At 37.2% G+C, this 23,710-nt stretch overlaps 19 non-coding genes across 19 annotated transcripts; all 19 read left to right on the plus strand.

The window, feature by feature from the left end:
* The first annotated feature begins 328 nt into the window (after positions 1–328).
* On the plus strand, positions 329–447 carry LOC134855701 (5S ribosomal RNA). The gene has a single exon (XR_010164560.1). It is a non-coding gene; the product is annotated as a 5S ribosomal RNA (ribosomal RNA).
* Positions 448–1,607: 1,160 nt separating this feature from the next.
* LOC134855713 (5S ribosomal RNA) lies at positions 1,608–1,726 on the plus strand. Its single transcript, XR_010164571.1, has one exon. It is a non-coding gene; the product is annotated as a 5S ribosomal RNA (ribosomal RNA).
* Positions 1,727–2,886: 1,160 nt separating this feature from the next.
* On the plus strand, positions 2,887–3,005 carry LOC134855724 (5S ribosomal RNA). The gene has a single exon (XR_010164582.1). It is a non-coding gene; the product is annotated as a 5S ribosomal RNA (ribosomal RNA).
* Positions 3,006–4,165: 1,160 nt separating this feature from the next.
* On the plus strand, positions 4,166–4,284 carry LOC134855736 (5S ribosomal RNA). Its single transcript, XR_010164593.1, has one exon. It is a non-coding gene; the product is annotated as a 5S ribosomal RNA (ribosomal RNA).
* A 1,160-nt stretch (positions 4,285–5,444) lies between these two features.
* On the plus strand, positions 5,445–5,563 carry LOC134855685 (5S ribosomal RNA). The gene has a single exon (XR_010164544.1). It is a non-coding gene; the product is annotated as a 5S ribosomal RNA (ribosomal RNA).
* Positions 5,564–6,721: 1,158 nt separating this feature from the next.
* LOC134855748 (5S ribosomal RNA) lies at positions 6,722–6,840 on the plus strand. Its single transcript, XR_010164604.1, has one exon. It is a non-coding gene; the product is annotated as a 5S ribosomal RNA (ribosomal RNA).
* Positions 6,841–7,998: 1,158 nt separating this feature from the next.
* LOC134855760 (5S ribosomal RNA) lies at positions 7,999–8,117 on the plus strand. Its single transcript, XR_010164615.1, has one exon. It is a non-coding gene; the product is annotated as a 5S ribosomal RNA (ribosomal RNA).
* Positions 8,118–9,276: 1,159 nt separating this feature from the next.
* Positions 9,277–9,395, plus strand: LOC134855771 (5S ribosomal RNA). The gene has a single exon (XR_010164626.1). It is a non-coding gene; the product is annotated as a 5S ribosomal RNA (ribosomal RNA).
* A 1,160-nt stretch (positions 9,396–10,555) lies between these two features.
* Positions 10,556–10,674, plus strand: LOC134855779 (5S ribosomal RNA). The gene has a single exon (XR_010164628.1). It is a non-coding gene; the product is annotated as a 5S ribosomal RNA (ribosomal RNA).
* Positions 10,675–11,833: 1,159 nt separating this feature from the next.
* Positions 11,834–11,952, plus strand: LOC134855791 (5S ribosomal RNA). The gene has a single exon (XR_010164638.1). It is a non-coding gene; the product is annotated as a 5S ribosomal RNA (ribosomal RNA).
* Positions 11,953–13,116: 1,164 nt separating this feature from the next.
* Positions 13,117–13,235, plus strand: LOC134855686 (5S ribosomal RNA). The gene has a single exon (XR_010164545.1). It is a non-coding gene; the product is annotated as a 5S ribosomal RNA (ribosomal RNA).
* A 1,164-nt stretch (positions 13,236–14,399) lies between these two features.
* On the plus strand, positions 14,400–14,518 carry LOC134855802 (5S ribosomal RNA). Its single transcript, XR_010164646.1, has one exon. It is a non-coding gene; the product is annotated as a 5S ribosomal RNA (ribosomal RNA).
* Positions 14,519–15,679: 1,161 nt separating this feature from the next.
* LOC134855687 (5S ribosomal RNA) lies at positions 15,680–15,798 on the plus strand. The gene has a single exon (XR_010164546.1). It is a non-coding gene; the product is annotated as a 5S ribosomal RNA (ribosomal RNA).
* A 1,159-nt stretch (positions 15,799–16,957) lies between these two features.
* On the plus strand, positions 16,958–17,076 carry LOC134855813 (5S ribosomal RNA). Its single transcript, XR_010164656.1, has one exon. It is a non-coding gene; the product is annotated as a 5S ribosomal RNA (ribosomal RNA).
* Positions 17,077–18,235: 1,159 nt separating this feature from the next.
* Positions 18,236–18,354, plus strand: LOC134855814 (5S ribosomal RNA). The gene has a single exon (XR_010164657.1). It is a non-coding gene; the product is annotated as a 5S ribosomal RNA (ribosomal RNA).
* A 1,158-nt stretch (positions 18,355–19,512) lies between these two features.
* LOC134855815 (5S ribosomal RNA) lies at positions 19,513–19,631 on the plus strand. The gene has a single exon (XR_010164658.1). It is a non-coding gene; the product is annotated as a 5S ribosomal RNA (ribosomal RNA).
* A 1,159-nt stretch (positions 19,632–20,790) lies between these two features.
* Positions 20,791–20,909, plus strand: LOC134855816 (5S ribosomal RNA). Its single transcript, XR_010164659.1, has one exon. It is a non-coding gene; the product is annotated as a 5S ribosomal RNA (ribosomal RNA).
* A 1,157-nt stretch (positions 20,910–22,066) lies between these two features.
* LOC134855817 (5S ribosomal RNA) lies at positions 22,067–22,185 on the plus strand. The gene has a single exon (XR_010164660.1). It is a non-coding gene; the product is annotated as a 5S ribosomal RNA (ribosomal RNA).
* A 1,157-nt stretch (positions 22,186–23,342) lies between these two features.
* On the plus strand, positions 23,343–23,461 carry LOC134855688 (5S ribosomal RNA). Its single transcript, XR_010164547.1, has one exon. It is a non-coding gene; the product is annotated as a 5S ribosomal RNA (ribosomal RNA).
* Positions 23,462–23,710: the final 249 nt, after the last annotated feature.

Here is a 23,710-nt window from a genome sequence, read left to right on the forward strand (position 1 = left end):
CTGACAGTATCCTGGCTGGTATTCATTCATATGCCACTTACAGTGAATGTGCGGCTATCATGCCATAAATGGTCATTCAAGGCACCTTGTACACGCTCCATAGGTTTTGACCAGCCGATTTGGCCATTTAACACATTGGGCCAAAAAAATTCCAAACAATGTCAATTTTCAAAATTTTGTTTGAAATGCATAAATTATAACGTGAGCGTGCAAAATTTTACATGGTATAAGAGCATATTTTTACTCTCGCGCGAGGGCGAGTGTTTTAAAACTAATGTACATAGACATATGCTAGTAAGGATATAAATGAAAGCGGAGTAACTCAAATGCCTACGACCATACCATGTTGAATGCACCGGTTCTCGTCCGATCACCGAAGTTAAGCAACATTGGGCCTGGTTAGTACTTGGATGGGAGACCGCCTGGGAACACCAGGTGTTGTAGGCTTTTTTTTAAAGCAAAAGTATCTCTTTTACTTTTATACGCTAAGAGTTATTGCTGTTTAAAGTTCGGTGATGTCAAAAAGTTAAGCCTAATCGAGCGTGGTGCAAAAATTTTCAATGGGTCAAATTTTGGTCAAAACAACAGAAAACCGAAAAATTTCTTTTGCAGTATCAATTTTGTGTACAATCAGCTGCTGATAGGCCAAAAATATTGGAGATAACTTTTGGGGTCTTTGAGTTATAGCCTTTTGAATTTCGGTGATGTCAAAAATTTAAGCCCAATCGAGCCTGGTGAATTGCGCGAACGGCCATAACTTGCCCAAAAATTTTAAAATTTTCAAATTTTATTATTTGGATCATAAGATCATGGTCAAATCTTGGGGGACTGAGAAAATGAACCAATTTCGTCGGTCCAACACAAAGTTATAAGCTTTTGAAATCTCGGTGATGCCAAAAAGTTAAGCCTAATCGAGCGTGGTGCAAAAAATGAAATTTTCAAAATTTTTGGTTTTTTTTTCGTTGAAACATCATTTTTTTCATCTTGTTTCATAAATTACAGCTCAGGACGATTCCAACGAGCCCAAAACGACGTTTGTAGCTTAAGTTTACGTGGAGTAATCATCAGTTGAAATTTTGGGGGGACCCGAATTTCGGCCATTTTGGACGAAAATTGGCCTAAAAATAACTTTTCAGTTAGTGCAAATTTTTTTCTTGCATTTTTTAAGAGAATTGGGCTGCCCTCCGCTGTCGCGGAGTGCATTCAAAGAAAACTTATCAAATAGATTTGAATACTTACCTATTTAATAAGTTTATCACAACAATTAGGCTAAAAGCAACTGACAGTATCCTGGCTGGTATTCATTCATATGCCACTTACAGTGAATGTGCGGCTATCATGCCATAAATGGTCATTCAAGGCACCTTGTACACGCTCCATAGGTTTTGACCAGCCGATTTGGCCATTTAACACATTGGGCCAAAAAAATTCCAAACAATGTCAATTTTCAAAATTTTGTTTGAAATGCATAAATTATAACGTGAGCGTGCAAAATTTTACATGGTATAAGAGCATATTTTTACTCTCGCGCGAGGGCGAGTGTTTTAAAACTAATGTACATAGACATATGCTAGTAAGGATATAAATGAAAGCGGAGTAACTCAAATGCCTACGACCATACCATGTTGAATGCACCGGTTCTCGTCCGATCACCGAAGTTAAGCAACATTGGGCCTGGTTAGTACTTGGATGGGAGACCGCCTGGGAACACCAGGTGTTGTAGGCTTTTTTTTAAAGCAAAAGTATCTCTTTTACTTTTATACGCTAAGAGTTATTGCTGTTTAAAGTTCGGTGATGTCAAAAAGTTAAGCCTAATCGAGCGTGGTGCAAAAATTTTCAATGGGTCAAATTTTGGTCAAAACAACAGAAAACCGAAAAATTTCTTTTGCAGTATCAATTTTGTGTACAATCAGCTGCTGATAGGCCAAAAATATTGGAGATAACTTTTGGGGTCTTTGAGTTATAGCCTTTTGAATTTCGGTGATGTCAAAAATTTAAGCCCAATCGAGCCTGGTGAATTGCGCGAACGGCCATAACTTGCCCAAAAATTTTAAAATTTTCAAATTTTATTATTTGGATCATAAGATCATGGTCAAATCTTGGGGGACTGAGAAAATGAACCAATTTCGTCGGTCCAACACAAAGTTATAAGCTTTTGAAATCTCGGTGATGCCAAAAAGTTAAGCCTAATCGAGCGTGGTGCAAAAAATGAAATTTTCAAAATTTTTGGTTTTTTTTTCGTTGAAACATCATTTTTTTCATCTTGTTTCATAAATTACAGCTCAGGACGATTCCAACGAGCCCAAAACGACGTTTGTAGCTTAAGTTTACGTGGAGTAATCATCAGTTGAAATTTTGGGGGGACCCGAATTTCGGCCATTTTGGACGAAAATTGGCCTAAAAATAACTTTTCAGTTAGTGCAAATTTTTTTCTTGCATTTTTTAAGAGAATTGGGCTGCCCTCCGCTGTCGCGGAGTGCATTCAAAGAAAACTTATCAAATAGATTTGAATACTTACCTATTTAATAAGTTTATCACAACAATTAGGCTAAAAGCAACTGACAGTATCCTGGCTGGTATTCATTCATATGCCACTTACAGTGAATGTGCGGCTATCATGCCATAAATGGTCATTCAAGGCACCTTGTACACGCTCCATAGGTTTTGACCAGCCGATTTGGCCATTTAACACATTGGGCCAAAAAAATTCCAAACAATGTCAATTTTCAAAATTTTGTTTGAAATGCATAAATTATAACGTGAGCGTGCAAAATTTTACATGGTATAAGAGCATATTTTTACTCTCGCGCGAGGGCGAGTGTTTTAAAACTAATGTACATAGACATATGCTAGTAAGGATATAAATGAAAGCGGAGTAACTCAAATGCCTACGACCATACCATGTTGAATGCACCGGTTCTCGTCCGATCACCGAAGTTAAGCAACATTGGGCCTGGTTAGTACTTGGATGGGAGACCGCCTGGGAACACCAGGTGTTGTAGGCTTTTTTTTAAAGCAAAAGTATCTCTTTTACTTTTATACGCTAAGAGTTATTGCTGTTTAAAGTTCGGTGATGTCAAAAAGTTAAGCCTAATCGAGCGTGGTGCAAAAATTTTCAATGGGTCAAATTTTGGTCAAAACAACAGAAAACCGAAAAATTTCTTTTGCAGTATCAATTTTGTGTACAATCAGCTGCTGATAGGCCAAAAATATTGGAGATAACTTTTGGGGTCTTTGAGTTATAGCCTTTTGAATTTCGGTGATGTCAAAAATTTAAGCCCAATCGAGCCTGGTGAATTGCGCGAACGGCCATAACTTGCCCAAAAATTTTAAAATTTTCAAATTTTATTATTTGGATCATAAGATCATGGTCAAATCTTGGGGGACTGAGAAAATGAACCAATTTCGTCGGTCCAACACAAAGTTATAAGCTTTTGAAATCTCGGTGATGCCAAAAAGTTAAGCCTAATCGAGCGTGGTGCAAAAAATGAAATTTTCAAAATTTTTGGTTTTTTTTTCGTTGAAACATCATTTTTTTCATCTTGTTTCATAAATTACAGCTCAGGACGATTCCAACGAGCCCAAAACGACGTTTGTAGCTTAAGTTTACGTGGAGTAATCATCAGTTGAAATTTTGGGGGGACCCGAATTTCGGCCATTTTGGACGAAAATTGGCCTAAAAATAACTTTTCAGTTAGTGCAAATTTTTTTCTTGCATTTTTTAAGAGAATTGGGCTGCCCTCCGCTGTCGCGGAGTGCATTCAAAGAAAACTTATCAAATAGATTTGAATACTTACCTATTTAATAAGTTTATCACAACAATTAGGCTAAAAGCAACTGACAGTATCCTGGCTGGTATTCATTCATATGCCACTTACAGTGAATGTGCGGCTATCATGCCATAAATGGTCATTCAAGGCACCTTGTACACGCTCCATAGGTTTTGACCAGCCGATTTGGCCATTTAACACATTGGGCCAAAAAAATTCCAAACAATGTCAATTTTCAAAATTTTGTTTGAAATGCATAAATTATAACGTGAGCGTGCAAAATTTTACATGGTATAAGAGCATATTTTTACTCTCGCGCGAGGGCGAGTGTTTTAAAACTAATGTACATAGACATATGCTAGTAAGGATATAAATGAAAGCGGAGTAACTCAAATGCCTACGACCATACCATGTTGAATGCACCGGTTCTCGTCCGATCACCGAAGTTAAGCAACATTGGGCCTGGTTAGTACTTGGATGGGAGACCGCCTGGGAACACCAGGTGTTGTAGGCTTTTTTTTAAAGCAAAAGTATCTCTTTTACTTTTATACGCTAAGAGTTATTGCTGTTTAAAGTTCGGTGATGTCAAAAAGTTAAGCCTAATCGAGCGTGGTGCAAAAATTTTCAATGGGTCAAATTTTGGTCAAAACAACAGAAAACCGAAAAATTTCTTTTGCAGTATCAATTTTGTGTACAATCAGCTGCTGATAGGCCAAAAATATTGGAGATAACTTTTGGGGTCTTTGAGTTATAGCCTTTTGAATTTCGGTGATGTCAAAAATTTAAGCCCAATCGAGCCTGGTGAATTGCGCGAACGGCCATAACTTGCCCAAAAATTTTAAAATTTTCAAATTTTATTATTTGGATCATAAGATCATGGTCAAATCTTGGGGGACTGAGAAAATGAACCAATTTCGTCGGTCCAACACAAAGTTATAAGCTTTTGAAATCTCGGTGATGCCAAAAAGTTAAGCCTAATCGAGCGTGGTGCAAAAAATGAAATTTTCAAAATTTTTGGTTTTTTTTTCGTTGAAACATCATTTTTTTCATCTTGTTTCATAAATTACAGCTCAGGACGATTCCAACGAGCCCAAAACGACGTTTGTAGCTTAAGTTTACGTGGAGTAATCATCAGTTGAAATTTTGGGGGGACCCGAATTTCGGCCATTTTGGACGAAAATTGGCCTAAAAATAACTTTTCAGTTAGTGCAAATTTTTTTCTTGCATTTTTTAAGAGAATTGGGCTGCCCTCCGCTGTCGCAGAGTGCATTCAAAGAAAACTTATCAAATAGATTTGAATACTTACCTATTTAATAAGTTTATCACAACAATTAGGCTAAAAGCAACTGACAGTATCCTGGCTGGTATTCATTCATATGCCACTTACAGTGAATGTGCGGCTATCATGCCATAAATGGTCATTCAAGGCACCTTGTACACGCTCCATAGGTTTTGACCAGCCGATTTGGCCATTTAACACATTGGGCCAAAAAAATTCCAAACAATGTCAATTTTCAAAATTTTGTTTGAAATGCATAAATTATAACGTGAGCGTGCAAAATTTTACATGGTATAAGAGCATATTTTTACTCTCGCGCGAGGGCGAGTGTTTTAAAACTAATGTACATAGACATATGCTAGTAAGGATATAAATGAAAGCGGAGTAACTCAAATGCCTACGACCTTACCATGTTGAATGCACCGGTTCTCGTCCGATCACCGAAGTTAAGCAACATTGGGCCTGGTTAGTACTTGGATGGGAGACCGCCTGGGAACACCAGGTGTTGTAGGCTTTTATTTAAAGCAAAAGTATCTCTTTTACTTTTATACGCTAAGAGTTATTGCTGTTTAAAGTTCGGTGATGTCAAAAAGTTAAGCCTAATCGAGCGTGGTGCAAAAATTTTCAATGGGTCAAATTTTGGTCAAAACAACAGAAAACCGAAAATTTTTTTTTGCAGAATCAATTTTGTGTACAATCAGCTGCTGATAGGCCAAAAATATTGGAGATAACTTTTGGGGTCTTTGAGTTATAGCCTTTTGAATTTCGGTGATGTCAAAAAGTTAAGCCCAATCGAGCCTGGTGAATTGCGCGAACGGCCATAACTTGCCCAAAAATTTTAAAATTTTCAAATTTTATTATTTGGATCATAAGATCATGGTCAAATCTTGGGGGACTGAGAAAATGAACCAATTTCGTCGGTCCAACACAAAGTTATAAGCTTTTGAAATCTCGGTGATGCCAAAAAGTTAAGCCTAATCGAGCGTGGTGCAAAAAATGAAATTTTCAAAATTTTTGGTTTTTTTCGTTGAAACATCATTTTTTTCATCTTGTTTCATAAATTACAGCTCAGGACGATTCCAACGAGCCCAAAACGACGTTTGTAGCTTAAGTGTACGTGGAGTAATCATCAGTTGAAAATTTGGGGGGACCCGAATTTCGGCCATTTTGGACGAAAATTGGCCTAAAAATAACTTTTCAGTTAGTGCAAATTTTTTTCTTGCATTTTTTAAGAGAATTGGGCTGCCCTCCGCTGTCGCAGAGTGCATTCAAAGAAAACTTATCAAATAGATTTGAATACTTACCTATTTAATAAGTTTATCACAACAATTAGGCTAAAAGCAACTGACAGTATCCTGGCTGGTATTCATTCATATGCCACTTACAGTGAATGTGCGGCTATCATGCCATAAATGGTCATTCAAGGCACCTTGTACACGCTCCATAGGTTTTGACCAGCCGATTTGGCCATTTAACACATTGGGCCAAAAAAATTCCAAACAATGTCAATTTTCAAAATTTTGTTTGAAATGCATAAATTATAACGTGAGCGTGCAAAATTTTACATGGTATAAGAGCATATTTTTACTCTCGCGCGAGGGCGAGTGTTTTAAAACTAATGTACATAGACATATGCCAGTAAGGATATAAATGAAAGCGGAGTAACTCAAATGCCTACGACCATACCATGTTGAATGCACCGGTTCTCGTCCGATCACCGAAGTTAAGCAACATTGGGCCTGGTTAGTACTTGGATGGGAGACCGCCTGGGAACACCAGGTGTTGTAGGCTTTTATTTAAAGCAAAAGTATCTCTTTTACTTTTATACGCTAAGAGTTATTGCTGTTTAAAGTTCGGTGATGTCAAAAAGTTAAGCCTAATCGAGCGTGGTGCAAAAATTTTCAATGGGTCAAATTTTGGTCAAAACAACAGAAAACCGAAAAATTTCTTTTGCAGTATCAATTTTGTGTACAATCAGCTGCTGATAGGCCAAAAATATTGGAGATAACTTTTGGGGTCTTTGAGTTATAGCCTTTTGAATTTCGGTGATGTCAAAAAGTTAAGCCCAATCGAGCCTGGTGAATTGCGCGAACGGCCATAACTTGCCCAAAAATTTTAAAATTTTCAAATTTTATTATTTGGATCATAAGATCATGGTCAAATCTTGGGGGACTGAGAAAATGAACCAATTTCGTCGGTCCAACACAAAGTTATAAGCTTTTGAAATCTCGGTGATGCCAAAAAGTTAAGCCTAATCGAGCGTGGTGCAAAAAATGAAATTTTCAAAATTTTTGGTTTTTTTCGTTGAAACATCATTTTTTTCATCTTGTTTCATAAATTACAGCTCAGGACGATTCCAACGAGCCCAAAACGACGTTTGTAGCTTAAGTTTACGTGGAGTAATCATCAGTTGAAATTTTGGGGGGACCCGAATTTCGGCCATTTTGGACGAAAATTGGCCTAAAAATAACTTTTCAGTTAGTGCAAATTTTTTTCTTGCATTTTTTAAGAGAATTGGGCTGCCCTCCGCTGTCGCAGAGTGCATTCAAAGAAAACTTATCAAATAGATTTGAATACTTACCTATTTAATAAGTTTATCACAACAATTAGGCTAAAAGCAACTGACAGTATCCTGGCTGGTATTCATTCATATGCCACTTACAGTGAATGTGCGGCTATCATGCCATAAATGGTCATTCAAGGCACCTTGTACACGCTCCATAGGTTTTGACCAGCCGATTTGGCCATTTAACACATTGGGCCAAAAAAATTCCAAACAATGTCAATTTTCAAAATTTTGTTTGAAATGCATAAATTATAACGTGAGCGTGCAAAATTTTACATGGTATAAGAGCATATTTTTACTCTCGCGCGAGGGCGAGTGTTTTAAAACTAATGTACATAGACATATGCTAGTAAGGATATAAATGAAAGCGGAGTAACTCAAATGCCTACGACCATACCATGTTGAATGCACCGGTTCTCGTCCGATCACCGAAGTTAAGCAACATTGGGCCTGGTTAGTACTTGGATGGGAGACCGCCTGGGAACACCAGGTGTTGTAGGCTTTTATTTAAAGCAAAAGTATCTCTTTTACTTTTATACGCTAAGAGTTATTGCTGTTTAAAGTTCGGTGATGTCAAAAAGTTAAGCCTAATCGAGCGTGGTGCAAAAATTTTCAATGGGTCAAATTTTGGTCAAAACAACAGAAAACCGAAAATTTTTTTTTGCAGAATCAATTTTGTGTACAATCAGCTGCTGATAGGCCAAAAATATTGGAGATAACTTTTGGGGTCTTTGAGTTATAGCCTTTTGAATTTCGGTGATGTCAAAAAGTTAAGCCCAATCGAGCCTGGTGAATTGCGCGAACGGCCATAACTTGCCCAAAAATTTTAAAATTTTCAAATTTTATTATTTGGATCATAAGATCATGGTCAAATCTTGGGGGACTGAGAAAATGAACCAATTTCGTCGGTCCAACACAAAGTTATAAGCTTTTGAAATCTCGGTGATGCCAAAAAGTTAAGCCTAATCGAGCGTGGTGCAAAAAATGAAATTTTCAAAATTTTTGGTTTTTTTCGTTGAAACATCATTTTTTTCATCTTGTTTCATAAATTACAGCTCAGGACGATTCCAACGAGCCCAAAACGACGTTTGTAGCTTAAGTGTACGTGGAGTAATCATCAGTTGAAAATTTGGGGGGACCCGAATTTCGGCCATTTTGGACGAAAATTGGCCTAAAAGCTAACTTTTAAGTTAGTGCAATTTTTTTTCTTGCATTTTTTAAGAGAATTGGGCTGCCCTCCGCTGTCGCGGAGTGCATTCAAAGAAAACTTATCAAATAGATTTGAATACTTACCTATTTAATAAGTTTATCACAACAATTAGGCTAAAAGCAACTGACAGTATCCTGGCTGGTATTCATTCATATGCCACTTACAGTGAATGTGCGGCTATCATGCCATAAATGGTCATTCAAGGCACCTTGTACACGCTCCATAGGTTTTGACCAGCCGATTTGGCCATTTAACACATTGGGCCAAAAAAATTCCAAACAATGTCAATTTTCAAAATTTTGTTTGAAATGCATAAATTATAACGTGAGCGTGCAAAATTTTACATGGTATAAGAGCATATTTTTACTCTCGCGCGAGGGCGAGTGTTTTAAAACTAATGTACATAGACATATGCTAGTAAGGATATAAATGAAAGCGGAGTAACTCAAATGCCTACGACCATACCATGTTGAATGCACCGGTTCTCGTCCGATCACCGAAGTTAAGCAACATTGGGCCTGGTTAGTACTTGGATGGGAGACCGCCTGGGAACACCAGGTGTTGTAGGCTTTTATTTAAAGCAAAAGTATCTCTTTTACTTTTATACGCTAAGAGTTATTGCTGTTTAAAGTTCGGTGATGTCAAAAAGTTAAGCCTAATCGAGCGTGGTGCAAAAATTTTCAATGGGTCAAATTTTGGTCAAAACAACAGAAAACCGAAAAATTTCTTTTGCAGTATCAATTTTGTGTACAATCAGCTGCTGATAGGCCAAAAATATTGGAGATAACTTTTGGGGTCTTTGAGTTATAGCCTTTTGAATTTCGGTGATGTCAAAAAGTTAAGCCCAATCGAGCCTGGTGAATTGCGCGAACGGCCATAACTTGCCCAAAAATTTTAAAATTTTCAAATTTTATTATTTGGATCATAAGATCATGGTCAAATCTTGGGGGACTGAGAAAATGAACCAATTTCGTCGGTCCAACACAAAGTTATAAGCTTTTGAAATCTCGGTGATGCCAAAAAGTTAAGCCTAATCGAGCGTGGTGCAAAAAATGAAATTTTCAAAATTTTTGGTTTTTTTTTCGTTGAAACATCATTTTTTTCATCTTGTTTCATAAATTACAGCTCAGGACGATTCCAACGAGCCCAAAACGACGTTTGTAGCTTAAGTTTACGTGGAGTAATCATCAGTTGAAATTTTGGGGGGACCCGAATTTCGGCCATTTTGGACGAAAATTGGCCTAAAAATAACTTTTCAGTTAGTGCAATTTTTTTTCTTGCATTTTTTAAGAGAATTGGGCTGCCCTCCGCTGTCGCGGAGTGCATTCAAAGAAAACTTATCAAATAGATTTGAATACTTACCTATTTAATAAGTTTATCACAACAATTAGGCTAAAAGCAACTGACAGTATCCTGGCTGGTATTCATTCATATGCCACTTACAGTGAATGTGCGGCTATCATGCCATAAATGGTCATTCAAGGCACCTTGTACACGCTCCATAGGTTTTGACCAGCCGATTTGGCCATTTAACACATTGGGCCAAAAAAATTCCAAACAATGTCAATTTTCAAAATTTTGTTTGAAATGCATAAATTATAACGTGAGCGTGCAAAATTTTACATGGTATAAGAGCATATTTTTACTCTCGCGCGAGGGCGAGTGTTTTAAAACTAATGTACATAGACATATGCTAGTAAGGATATAAATGAAAGCGGAGTAACTCAAATGCCTACGACCATACCATGTTGAATGCACCGGTTCTCGTCCGATCACCGAAGTTAAGCAACATTGGGCCTGGTTAGTACTTGGATGGGAGACCGCCTGGGAACACCAGGTGTTGTAGGCTTTTATTTAAAGCAAAAGTATCTCTTTTACTTTTATACGCTAAGAGTTATTGCTGTTTAAAGTTCGGTGATGTCAAAAAGTTAAGCCTAATCGAGCGTGGTGCAAAAATTTTCAATGGGTCAAATTTTGGTCAAACAACAGAAAACCGAAAAATTTCTTTTGCAGTATCAATTTTGTGTACAATCAGCTGCTGATAGGCCAAAAATATTGGAGATAACTTTTGGGGTCTTTGAGTTATAGCCTTTTGAATTTCGGTGATGTCAAAAAGTTAAGCCCAATCGAGCCTGGTGAATTGCGCGAACGGCCATAACTTGCCCAAAAATTTTAAAATTTTCAAATTTTATTATTTGGATCATAAGATCATGGTCAAATCTTGGGGGACTGAGAAAATGAACCAATTTCGTCGGTCCAACACAAAGTTATAAGCTTTTGAAATCTCGGTGATGCCAAAAAGTTAAGCCTAATCGAGCGTGGTGCAAAAAATGAAATTTTCAAAATTTTTGGTTTTTTTTTCGTTGAAACATCATTTTTTTCATCTTGTTTCATAAATTACAGCTCAGGACGATTCCAACGAGCCCAAAACGACGTTTGTAGCTTAAGTTTACGTGGAGTAATCATCAGTTGAAATTTTGGGGGGACCCGAATTTCGGCCATTTTGGACGAAAATTGGCCTAAAAATAACTTTTCAGTTAGTGCAATTTTTTTTCTTGCATTTTTTAAGAGAATTGGGCTGCCCTCCGCTGTCGCGGAGTGCATTCAAAGAAAACTTATCAAATAGATTTGAATACTTACCTATTTAATAAGTTTATCACAACAATTAGGCTAAAAGCAACTGACAGTATCCTGGCTGGTATTCATTCATATGCCACTTACAGTGAATGTGCGGCTATCATGCCATAAATGGTCATTCAAGGCACCTTGTACACGCTCCATCGGTTTTGACCAGCCGATTTGGCCATTTAACACATTGGGCCAAAAAAATTCCAAACAATGTCAATTTTCAAAATTTTGTTTGAAATGCAGAAATTATAACGTGAGCGTGCAAAATTTTACATGGTATAAGAGCATATTTTTACTCTCGCGCGAGGGCGAGTGTTTTAAAACTAATGTACATAGACATATGCTAGTAAGGATATAAATGAAAGCGGAGTAACTCAAATGCCTACGACCATACCATGTTGAATGCACCGGTTCTCGTCCGATCACCGAAGTTAAGCAACATTGGGCCTGGTTAGTACTTGGATGGGAGACCGCCTGGGAACACCAGGTGTTGTAGGCTTTTATTTAAAGCAAAAGTATCTCTTTTACTTTTATACGCTAAGAGTTATTGCTGTTTAAAGTTCGGTGATGTCAAAAAGTTAAGCCTAATCGAGCGTGGTGCAAAAATTTTCAATGGGTCAAATTTTGGTCAAAACAACAGAAAACCGAAAAATTTCTTTTGCAGTATCAATTTTGTGTACAATCAGCTGCTGATAGGCCAAAAATATTGGAGATAACTTTTGGGGTCTTTGAGTTATAGCCTTTTGAATTTCGGTGATGTCAAAAAGTTAAGCCCAATCGAGCCTGGTGAATTGCGCGAACGGCCATAACTTGCCCAAAAATTTTAAAATTTTCAAATTTTATTATTTGGATCATAAGATCATGGTCAAATCTTGGGGGACTGAGAAAATGAACCAATTTCGTCGGTCCAACACAAAGTTATAAGCTTTTGAAATCTCGGTGATGCCAAAAAGTTAAGCCTAATCGAGCGTGGTGCAAAAAATGAAATTTTCAAAATTTTTGGTTTTTTTTTCGTTGAAACATCATTTTTTTCATCTTGTTTCATAAATAAATTACAGCTCAGGACGATTCCAACGAGCCCAAAACGACGTTTGTAGCTTAAGTTTACGTGGAGTAATCATCAGTTGAAATTTTGGGGGGACCCGAATTTCGGCCATTTTGGACGAAAATTGGCCTAAAAATAACTTTTCAGTTAGTGCAAATTTTTTTCTTGCATTTTTTAAGAGAATTGGGCTGCCCTCCGCTGTCGCAGAGTGCATTCAAAGAAAACTTATCAAATAGATTTGAATACTTACCTATTTAATAAGTTTATCACAACAATTAGGCTAAAAGCAACTGACAGTATCCTGGCTGGTATTCATTCATATGCCACTTACAGTGAATGTGCGGCTATCATGCCATAAATGGTCATTCAAGGCACCTTGTACACGCTCCATAGGTTTTGACCAGCCGATTTGGCCATTTAACACATTGGGCCAAAAAAATTCCAAACAATGTCAATTTTCAAAATTTTGTTTGAAATGCATAAATTATAACGTGAGCGTGCAAAATTTTACATGGTATAAGAGCATATTTTTACTCTCGCGCGAGGGCGAGTGTTTTAAAACTAATGTACATAGACATATGCTAGTAAGGATATAAATGAAAGCGGAGTAACTCAAATGCCTACGACCTTACCATGTTGAATGCACCGGTTCTCGTCCGATCACCGAAGTTAAGCAACATTGGGCCTGGTTAGTACTTGGATGGGAGACCGCCTGGGAACACCAGGTGTTGTAGGCTTTTATTTAAAGCAAAAGTATCTCTTTTACTTTTATACGCTAAGAGTTATTGCTGTTTAAAGTTCGGTGATGTCAAAAAGTTAAGCCTAATCGAGCGTGGTGCAAAAATTTTCAACGGGTCAAATTTTGGTCAAAACAACAGAAAACCGAAAAATTTCTTTTGCAGTATCAATTTTGTGTACAATCAGCTGCTGATAGGCCAAAAATATTGGAGATAACTTTTGGGGTCTTTGAGTTATAGCCTTTTGAATTTCGGTGATGTCAAAAAGTTAAGCCCAATCGAGCCTGGTGAATTGCGCGAACGGCCATAACTTGCCCAAAAATTTTAAAATTTTCAAATTTTATTATTTGGATCATAAGATCATGGTCAAATCTTGGGGGACTGAGAAAATGAACCAATTTCGTCGGTCCAACACAAAGTTATAAGCTTTTGAAATCTCGGTGATGCCAAAAAGTTAAGCCTAATCGAGCGTGGTGCAAAAAATGAAATTTTCAAAATTTTTGGTTTTTTTTTCGTTGAAACATCATTTTTTTCATCTTGTTTCATAAATAAATTACAGCTCAGGACGATTCCAACGAGCCCAAAACGACGTTTGTAGCTTAAGTTTACGTGGAGTAATCATCAGTTGAAATTTTGGGGGGACCCGAATTTCGGCCATTTTGGACGAAAATTGGCCTAAAAATAACTTTTCAGTTAGTGCAAATTTTTTTCTTGCATTTTTTAAGAGAATTGGGCTGCCCTCCGCTGTCGCAGAGTGCATTCAAAGAAAACTTATCAAATAGATTTGAATACTTACCTATTTAATAAGTTTATCACAACAATTAGGCTAAAAGCAACTGACAGTATCCTGGCTGGTATTCATTCATATGCCACTTACAGTGAATGTGCGGCTATCATGCCATAAATGGTCATTCAAGGCACCTTGTACACGCTCCATAGGTTTTGACCAGCCGATTTGGCCATTTAACACATTGGGCCAAAAAAATTCCAAACAATGTCAATTTTCAAAATTTTGTTTGAAATGCATAAATTATAACGTGAGCGTGCAAAATTTTACATGGTATAAGAGCATATTTTTACTCTCGCGCGAGGGCGAGTGTTTTAAAACTAATGTACATAGACATATGCTAGTAAGGATATAAATGAAAGCGGAGTAACTCAAATGCCTACGACCATACCATGTTGAATGCACCGGTTCTCGTCCGATCACCGAAGTTAAGCAACATTGGGCCTGGTTAGTACTTGGATGGGAGACCGCCTGGGAACACCAGGTGTTGTAGGCTTTTATTTAAAGCAAAAGTATCTCTTTTACTTTTATACGCTAAGAGTTATTGCTGTTTAAAGTTCGGTGATGTCAAAAAGTTAAGCCTAATCGAGCGTGGTGCAAAAATTTTCAATGGGTCAAATTTTGGTCAAAACAACAGAAAACCGAAAAATTTCTTTTGCAGTATCAATTTTGTGTACAATCAGCTGCTGATAGGCCAAAAATATTGGAGATAACTTTTGGGGTCTTTGAGTTATAGCCTTTTGAATTTCGGTGATGTCAAAAATTTAAGCCCAATCGAGCCTGGTGAATTGCGCGAACGGCCATAACTTGCCCAAAAATTTTAAAATTTTCAAATTTTATTATTTGGATCATAAGATCATGGTCAAATCTTGGGGGACTGAGAAAATGAACCAATTTCGTCGGTCCAACACAAAGTTATAAGCTTTTGAAATCTCGGTGATGCCAAAAAGTTAAGCCTAATCGAGCGTGGTGCAAAAAATGAAATTTTCAAAATTTTTGGTTTTTTTTTCGTTGAAACATCATTTTTTTCATCTTGTTTCATAAATTACAGCTCAGGACGATTCCAACGAGCCCAAAACGACGTTTGTAGCTTAAGTTTACGTGGAGTAATCATCAGTTGAAATTTTGGGGGGACCCGAATTTCGGCCATTTTGGACGAAAATTGGCCTAAAAATAACTTTTCAGTTAATGCAAATTTTTTTCTTGCATTTTTTAAGAGAATTGGGCTGCCCTCCGCTGTCGCAGAGTGCATTCAAAGAAAACTTATCAAATAGATTTGAATACTTACCTATTTAATAAGTTTATCACAACAATTAGGCTAAAAGCAACTGACAGTATCCTGGCTGGTATTCGATCATATGCCACTTACAGTGAATGTGCGGCTATCATGCCATAGATGGCCATTCAAGGCACCTTGTACACGCTCCATAGGTTTTGACCAGCCGATTTGGCCATTAAACACATTGGGCCAAAAAAAATTCCAAACAATGTCAATTTTCAAAATTTTGTTTGAAATGCATAAATTATAACGTGAGCGTGCAAAATTTTACATGGTATAAGAGCATATTTTTACTCTCGCGCGAGGGCGAGTGTTTTAAAACTAATGTACATAGACATATGCTAGTAAGGATATAAATGAAAGCGGAGTAACTCAAATGCCTACGACCTTACCATGTTGAATGCACCGGTTCTCGTCCGATCACCGAAGTTAAGCAACATTGGGCCTGGTTAGTACTTGGATGGGAGACCGCCTGGGAACACCAGGTGTTGTAGGCTTTTATTTAAAGCAAAAGTATCTCTTTTACTTTTATACGCTAAGAGTTATTGCTGTTTAAAGTTCGGTGATGTCAAAAAGTTAAGCCTAATCGAGCGTGGTGCAAAAATTTTCAATGGGTCAAATTTTGGTCAAAACAACAGAAAACCGAAAAATTTCTTTTGCAGTATCAATTTTGTGTACAATCAGCTGCTGATAGGCCAAAAATATTGGAGATAACTTTTGGGGTCTTTGAGTTATAGCCTTTTGAATTTCGGTGATGTCAAAAAGTTAAGCCCAATCGAGCCTGGTGAATTGCGCGAACGGCCATAACTTGCCCAAAAATTTTAAAATTTTCAAATTTTATTATTTGGATCATAAGATCATGGTCAAATCTTGGGGGACTGAGAAAATGAACCAATTTCGTCGGTCCAACACAAAGTTATAAGCTTTTGAAATCTCGGTGATGCCAAAAAGTTAAGCCTAATCGAGCGTGGTGCAAAAAATGAAATTTTCAAAATTTTTGGTTTTTTTCGTTGAAACATCATTTTTTTCATCTTGTTTCATAAATTACAGCTCAGGACAATTCCAACGAGCCCAAAACGACGTTTGTAGCTTAAGTGTACGTGGAGTAATCATCAGTTGAAAATTTGGGGGGACCCGAATTTCGGCCATTTTGGACGACAATTGGCCTAAAAGCTAACTTTTAAGTTAGTGCAATTTTTTTTCTTGCATTTTTTAAGAGAATTGGGCTGCCCTCCGCTGTCGCAGAGTGCATTCAAAGAAAACTTATCAAATAGATTTGAATACTTACCTATTTAATAAGTTTATCACAACAATTTGGCTAAAAGCAACTGACAGTATCCTGGCTGGTATTCATTCATATGCCACTTACAGTGAATGTGCGGCTATCATGCCATAAATGGTCATTCAAGGCACCTTGTACACGCTCCATAGGTTTTGACCAGCCGATTTGGCCATTTAACACATTGGGCCAAAAAAATTCCAAACAATGTCAATTTTCAAAATTTTGTTTGAAATGCATAAATTATAACGTGAGCGTGCAAAATTTTACATGGTATAAGAGCATATTTTTACTCTCGCGCGAGGGCGAGTGTTTTAAAACTAATGTACATAGACATATGCTAGTAAGGATATAAATGAAAGCGGAGTAACTCAAATGCCTACGACCATACCATGTTGAATGCACCGGTTCTCGTCCGATCACCGAAGTTAAGCAACATTGGGCCTGGTTAGTACTTGGATGGGAGACCGCCTGGGAACACCAGGTGTTGTAGGCTTTTATTTAAAGCAAAAGTATCTCTTTTACTTTTATACGCTAAGAGTTATTGCTGTTTAAAGTTCGGTGATGTCAAAAAGTTAAGCCTAATCGAGCGTGGTGCAAAAATTTTCAATGGGTCAAATTTTGGTCAAAACAACAGAAAACCGAAAAATTTCTTATGCAGTATCAATTTTGTGTACAATCAGCTGCTGATAGGCCAAAAATATTGGAGATAACTTTTGGGGTCTTTGAGTTATAGCCTTTTGAATTTCGGTGATGTCAAAAAGTTAAGCCCAATCGAGCCTGGTGAATTGCGCGAACGGCCATAACTTGCCCAAAAATTTTAAAATTTTCAAATTTTATTATTTGGATCATAAGATCATGGTCAAATCTTGGGGGACTGAGAAAATGAACCAATTTCGTCGGTCCAACACAAAGTTATAAGCTTTTGAAATCTCGGTGATGCCAAAAAGTTAAGCCTAATCGAGCGTGGTGCAAAAAATGAAATTTTCAAAATTTTTGGTTTTTTTCGTTGAAACATCATTTTTTTCATCTTGTTTCATAAATTACAGCTCAGGACGATTCCAACGAGCCCAAAACGACGTTTGTAGCTTAAGTGTACGTGGAGTAATCATCAGTTGAAAATTTGGGGGGACCCGAATTTCGGCCATTTTGGACGAAAATTGGCCTAAAAGCTAACTTTTAAGTTAGTGCAATTTTTTTTCTTGCATTTTTTAAGAGAATTGGGCTGCCCTCCGCTGTCGCAGAGTGCATTCAAAGAAAACTTATCAAATAGATTTGAATACTTACCTATTTAATAAGTTTATCACAACAATTAGGCTAAAAGCAACTGACAGTATCCTGGCTGGTATTCATTCATATGCCACTTACAGTGAATGTGCGGCTATCATGCCATAAATGGTCATTCAAGGCACCTTGTACACGCTCCATAGGTTTTGACCAGCCGATTTGGCCATTTAACACATTGGGCCAAAAAAATTCCAAACAATGTCAATTTTCAAAATTTTGTTTGAAATGCATAAATTATAACGTGAGCGTGCAAAATTTTACATGGTATAAGAGCATATTTTTACTCTCGCGCGAGGGCGAGTGTTTTAAAACTAATGTACATAGACATATGCTAGTAAGGATATAAATGAAAGCGGAGTAACTCAAATGCCTACGACCATACCATGTTGAATGCACCGGTTCTCGTCCGATCACCGAAGTTAAGCAACATTGGGCCTGGTTAGTACTTGGATGGGAGACCGCCTGGGAACACCAGGTGTTGTAGGCTTTTATTTAAAGCAAAAGTATCTCTTTTACTTTTATACGCTAAGAGTTATTGCTGTTTAAAGTTCGGTGATGTCAAAAAGTTAAGCCTAATCGAGCGTGGTGCAAAAATTTTCAATGGGTCAAATTTTGGTCAAAACAACAGAAAACCGAAAAATTTCTTTTGCAGTATCAATTTTGTGTACAATCAGCTGCTGATAGGCCAAAAATATTGGAGATAACTTTTGGGGTCTTTGAGTTATAGCCTTTTGAATTTCGGTGATGTCAAAAAGTTAAGCCCAATCGAGCCTGGTGAATTGCGCGAACGGCCATAACTTGCCCAAAAATTTTAAAATTTTCAAATTTTATTATTTGGATCATAAGATCATGGTCAAATCTTGGGGGACTGAGAAAATGAACCAATTTCGTCGGTCCAACACAAAGTTATAAGCTTTTGAAATCTCGGTGATGCCAAAAAATAAGCCTAATCGAGCGTGGTGCAAAAAATGAAATTTTCAAAATTTTTGTTTTTTTTTGTTCAAAGTTCATTTTTTTCATCTCGTTTCATAATTTTCATCTCAGGACAATTCCAACGAGCCCAAAACGACGTTTGTAGCTTAAGTGTACGTGGAGTAATCATCAGTTGAAAATTTGGGGGGACCCGAATTTCGGCCATTTTGGACGAAAATTGGCCTAAAAGCTAACTTTTAAGTTAGTGCAATTTTTTTTCTTGCGTTTTTCAAGAGAATTGGGCTGCTCTCCGCTGTCGCAGAGTGCATTCAAAGAAAACTTATCAAATAGATTTGAATACTTACCTATTTAATAAGTTTATCACAACAATTAGGCTAAAAGCAACTGACAGTATCCTGGCTGGTATTCATTCATATGCCACTTACAGTGAATGTGCGGCTATCATGCCATAAATGGTCATTCAAGGCACCTTGTACACGCTCCATAGGTTTTGACCAGCCGATTTGGCCATTTAACACATTGGGCCAAAAAAATTCCAAACAATGTCAATTTTCAAAATTTTGTTTGAAATGCATAAATTATAACGTGAGCGTGCAAAATTTTACATGGTATAAGAGCATATTTTTACTCTCGCGCGAGGGCGAGTGTTTTAAAACTAATGTACATAGACATATGCTAGTAAGGATATAAATGAAAGCGGAGTAACTCAAATGCCTACGACCATACCATGTTGAATGCACCGGTTCTCGTCCGATCACCGAAGTTAAGCAACATTGGGCCTGGTTAGTACTTGGATGGGAGACCGCCTGGGAACACCAGGTGTTGTAGGCTTTTATTTAAAGCAAAAGTATCTCTTTTACTTTTATACGCTAAGAGTTATTGCTGTTTAAAGTTCGGTGATGTCAAAAAGTTAAGCCTAATCGAGCGTGGTGCAAAAATTTTCAATGGGTCAAATTTTGGTCAAAACAACAGAAAACCGAAAAATTTCTTTTGCAGTATCAATTTTGTGTACAATCAGCTGCTGATAGGCCAAAAATATTGGAGATAACTTTTGGGGTCTTTGAGTTATAGCCTTTTGAATTTCGGTGATGTCAAAAAGTTAAGCCCAATCGAGCCTGGTGAATTGCGCGAACGGCCATAACTTGCCCAAAAATTTTAAAATTTTCAAATTTTATTATTTGGATCATAAGATCATGGTCAAATCTTGGGGGACTGAGAAAATGAACCAATTTCGTCGGTCCAACACAAAGTTATAAGCTTTTGAAATCTCGGTGATGCCAAAAAGTTAAGCCTAATCGAGCGTGGTGCAAAAAATGAAATTTTCAAAATTTTTGGTTTTTTTCGTTGAAACATCATTTTTTTCATCTTGTTTCATAAATTACAGCTCAGGACGATTCCAACGAGCCCAAAACGACGTTTGTAGCTTAAGTGTACGTGGAGTAATCATCAGTTGAAAATTTGGGGGGACCCGAATTTCGGCCATTTTGGACGAAAATTGGCCTAAAAGCTAACTTTTAAGTTAGTGCAATTTTTTTTCTTGCATTTTTTAAGAGAATTGGGCTGCCCTCCGCTGTCGCAGAGTGCATTCAAAGAAAACTTATCAAATAGATTTGAATACTTACCTATTTAATAAGTTTATCACAACAATTAGGCTAAAAGCAACTGACAGTATCCTGGCTGGTATTCATTCATATGCCACTTACAGTGAATGTGCGGCTATCATGCCATAAATGGTCATTCAAGGCACCTTGTACACGCTCCATAGGTTTTGACCAGCCGATTTGGCCATTTAACACATTGGGCCAAAAAAATTCCAAACAATGTCAATTTTCAAAATTTTGTTTGAAATGCATAAATTATAACGTGAGCGTGCAAAATTTTACATGGTATAAGAGCATATTTTTACTCTCGCGCGAGGGCGAGTGTTTTAAAACTAATGTACATAGACATATGCTAGTAAGGATATAAATGAAAGCGGAGTAACTCAAATGCCTACGACCATACCATGTTGAATGCACCGGTTCTCGTCCGATCACCGAAGTTAAGCAACATTGGGCCTGGTTAGTACTTGGATGGGAGACCGCCTGGGAACACCAGGTGTTGTAGGCTTTTATTTAAAGCAAAAGTATCTCTTTTACTTTTATACGCTAAGAGTTATTGCTGTTTAAAGTTCGGTGATGTCAAAAAGTTAAGCCTAATCGAGCGTGGTGCAAAAATTTTCAATGGGTCAAATTTTGGTCAAAACAACAGAAAACCGAAAAATTTCTTTTGCAGTATCAATTTTGTGTACAATCAGCTGCTGATAGGCCAAAAATATTGGAGATAACTTTTGGGGTCTTTGAGTTATAGCCTTTTGAATTTCGGTGATGTCAAAAAGTTAAGCCCAATCGAGCCTGGTGAATTGCGCGAACGGCCATAACTTGCCCAAAAATTTTAAAATTTTCAAATTTTATTATTTGGATCATAAGATCATGGTCAAATCTTGGGGGACTGAGAAAATGAACCAATTTCGTCGGTCCAACACAAAGTTATAAGCTTTTGAAATCTCGGTGATGCCAAAAAATAAGCCTAATCGAGCGTGGTGCAAAAAATGAAATTTTCAAAATTTTTGGTTTTTTTCGTAGAAACATCATTTTTTTCATCTTGTTTCATAAATTACAGCTCAGGACAATTCCAACGAGCCCAAAACGACGTTTGTAGCTTAAGTTTACGTGGAGTAATCATCAGTTGAAAATTTGGGGGGACCCGAATTTCGGCCATTTTGGACGAAAATTGGCCTAAAAATAACTTTTAAGTTAGTGCAAATTTTTTTCTTGCATTTTTTAAGAGAATTGGGCTGCCCTCCGCTGTCGCAGAGTGCATTCAAAGAAAACTTATCAAATAGATTTGAATACTTACCTATTTAATAAGTTTATCACAACAATTAGGCTAAAAGCAACTGACAGTATCCTGGCTGGTATTCGATCATATGCCACTTACAGTGAATGTGCGGCTATCATGCCATAGATGGCCATTCAAGGCACCTTGTACACGCTATATAGGTTTTGACCAGCCGATTTGGCCATTAAACACATTGGGCCAAAAAAATTCCAAACAATGTCAATTTTCAAAATTTTGTTTGAAATGCATAAATTATAACGTGAGCGTGCAAAATTTTACATGGTATAAGAGCATATTTTTACTCTCGCGCGAGGGCGAGTGTTTTAAAACTAATGTACATAGACATATGCTAGTAAGGATATAAATGAAAGCGGAGTAACTCAAATGCCTACGACCATACCATGTTGAATGCACCGGTTCTCGTCCGATCACCGAAGTTAAGCAACATTGGGCCTGGTTAGTACTTGGATGGGAGACCGCCTGGGAACACCAGGTGTTGTAGGCTTTTATTTAAAGCAAAAGTATCTCTTTTACTTTTATACGCTAAGAGTTATTGCTGTTTAAAGTTCGGTGATGTCAAAAAGTTAAGCCTAATCGAGCGTGGTGCAAAAATTTTCAATGGGTCAAATTTTGGTCAAAACAACAGAAAACCGAAAAATTTCTTTTGCAGTATCAATTTTGTGTACAATCAGCTGCTGATAGGCCAAAAATATTGGAGATAACTTTTGGGGTCTTTGAGTTATAGCCTTTTGAATTTCGGTGATGTCAAAAAGTTAAGCCCAATCGAGCCTGGTGAATTGCGCGAACGGCCATAACTTGCCCAAAAATTTTAAAATTTTCAAATTTTATTATTTGGATCATAAGATCATGGTCAAATCTTGGGGGACTGAGAAAATGAACCAATTTCGTCGGTCCAACACAAAGTTATAAGCTTTTGAAATCTCGGTGATGCCAAAAAATAAGCCTAATCGAGCGTGGTGCAAAAAATGAAATTTTCAAAATTTTTGGTTTTTTTCGTAGAAACATCATTTTTTTCATCTTGTTTCATAAATTACAGCTCAGGACGATTCCAACGAGCCCAAAACGACGTTTGTAGCTTAAGTTTACGTGGAGTAATCATCAGTTGAAAATTTGGGGGGACCCGAATTTCGGCCATTTTGGACGAAAATTGGCCTAAAAATAACTTTTAAGTTAGTGCAAATTTTTTTCTTGCATTTTTTAAGAGAATTGGGCTGCCCTCCGCTGTCGCAGAGTGCATTCAAAGAAAACTTATCAAATAGATTTGAATACTTACCTATTTAATAAGTTTATCACAACAATTAGGCTAAAAGCAACTGACAGTATCCTGGCTGGTATTCATTCATATGCCACTTACAGTGAATGTGCGGCTATCATGCCATAGATGGCCATTCAAGGCACCTTGTACACGCTCCATAGGTTTTGACCAGCCGATTTGGCCATTAAACACATTGGGCCAAAAAAATTCCAAACAATGTCAATTTTCAAAATTTTGTTTGAAATGCATAAATTATAACGTGAGCGTGCAAAATTTTACATGGTATAAGAGCATATTTTTACTCTCGCGCGAGGGCGAGTGTTTTAAAACTAATGTACATAGACATATGCTAGTAAGGATATAAATGAAAGCGGAGTAACTCAAATGCCTACGACCTTACCATGTTGAATGCACCGGTTCTCGTCCGATCACCGAAGTTAAGCAACATTGGGCCTGGTTAGTACTTGGATGGGAGACCGCCTGGGAACACCAGGTGTTGTAGGCTTTTATTTAAAGCAAAAGTATCTCTTTTACTTTTATACGCTAAGAGTTATTGCTGTTTAAAGTTCGGTGATGTCAAAAAGTTAAGCCTAATCGAGCGTGGTGCAAAAATTTTCAATGGGTCAAATTTTGGTCAAAACAACAGAAAACCGAAAAATTTTTTTTGCAGAATCAATTTTGTGTACAATCAGCTGCTGATAGGCCAAAAATATTGGAGATAACTTTTGGGGTCTTTGAGTTATAGCCTTTTGAA

This window comes from Symsagittifera roscoffensis, chromosome 10 (genome assembly GCF_963678635.1).
Source record: "Symsagittifera roscoffensis chromosome 10, txSymRosc1.1, whole genome shotgun sequence".
In the NCBI taxonomy this organism is placed as follows: Eukaryota; Metazoa; Xenacoelomorpha; order Acoela; family Convolutidae; genus Symsagittifera; species Symsagittifera roscoffensis.